The following is a 1,418-nucleotide window of genomic DNA, read 5'->3' as shown; positions in this document are numbered from 1 at the left end:
GACTCCAGAGGTGTGATTTCTGCTTTTAAAGGTACCACATGGTTTCTGGGCATGGTGGCTCACACCTGTAATCCCAACACTTTGGGAGGCCAAGGCGGGAGGATCACTTGAGGTCAGGAGTTCGAGACTAGCCTGGCCAATGTGGTGAAACCACATCTCTACTTAAAATACAAAAATTAGCTGGGCGTGGTGACGCACACCTGTAATCCCAGCTACTCGGGAGGCTGAAGGAGGAGAATCTCTTGAACTCAGGAGGTGGAGGCTGCAGTGAGCCAAGATCGAGCCACTGCACCCTAGCCTGGGCAACAGAGCAAAAACAAAACAAAACAACAACAACAACAACAACAAAAAGTACCACATGGCTATGAAGGAGAAGACTGGAAAGAAGATGAAAGCAGGGAATCTCTTCCCCAACTTCTCCAGGCCACAAGACCCTTCAACCTGGAACAAACGTTGGGGGACACCAGCAGCCCCCAAGGCACAGGCATCTCTATACACAAAGGGAAATAGCAGAGTCATAGCCAAAGAGGGTTTAATGCAGTGGCTACAAGGCACAGCATCATGACGGCAATGCTGTTAAATTTAGTGTTTCCTTTAAACAGCAGGCCAAGAAAGGTGTCTCACATCTGTAATCCCAGCATTTTGGGAGGCTGAGGCTGGAGGATCGCTTGAGCTCAGGAGTTCAAGAACAGCCTGGGCAACATAGCAAGACACTGTCTCTACAAAAACCTTAAAAATTATCCAAGCATGGTGGTATGCACCTGTGGACCCAGCTAATCTGGAGGCAGAGGTGAGAGAATTGCTTGAGCCCAGGATTTCGAGACCAGTTGTGGCAATATAGTGAGAACTTGTCTTTACAAAAGATTTTAAAAATTAGCCAGGCATGGTGGCACACGCCTGTAGTCCCTATAATCCCAGCATTTTGGGAGGCTGAGGTGGGTGGATCACCTGAGGCCAGGAGTTTAAGACCAACTTGGCTAACATGGCAAAACCCCATCTCTACAAAATACAAAAAGCCAGGCGTAGTGGTGTGCGTCTGTAATCCCGGCTACTCGGGAGGCTGAGGCACCAGGACCTCTTGAACCCTGGGAGGCGGAGTTTGCAGTGAGCCGAGATCACACCACTGCACTCCAGCCTGGGCAACAAAGCAAGACTCTGTCTCAAAAAAAAAAAAAAAAAGAAAAAGAAAAGAAAAGAAAAGAAAAAAGAGAAAGAAAGTTCTAGGTTTGCAAAGAACTCTCCAGAAAAAGTACTAGTGTCCAGTTTAAAGACACTTTGGCTCACTGATATCACTAAATTAGCCAGTAGTCAGGGAAAGCAAATCGAAAGAACACAGGGAAATCACATTTCACCCAGCAGACTAGCAAAATGTCTTTTCAAGGCCATAACACCTAACACCTACTGCAGGTAAAGGTGTA

The sequence above is a fragment of the Pongo pygmaeus genome, chromosome 20, assembly GCF_028885625.2.
Source record: "Pongo pygmaeus isolate AG05252 chromosome 20, NHGRI_mPonPyg2-v2.0_pri, whole genome shotgun sequence".
Classification (NCBI taxonomy): domain Eukaryota; kingdom Metazoa; phylum Chordata; class Mammalia; order Primates; family Hominidae; genus Pongo; species Pongo pygmaeus.
Note: the sequence above shows the minus strand (reverse complement) of the source record.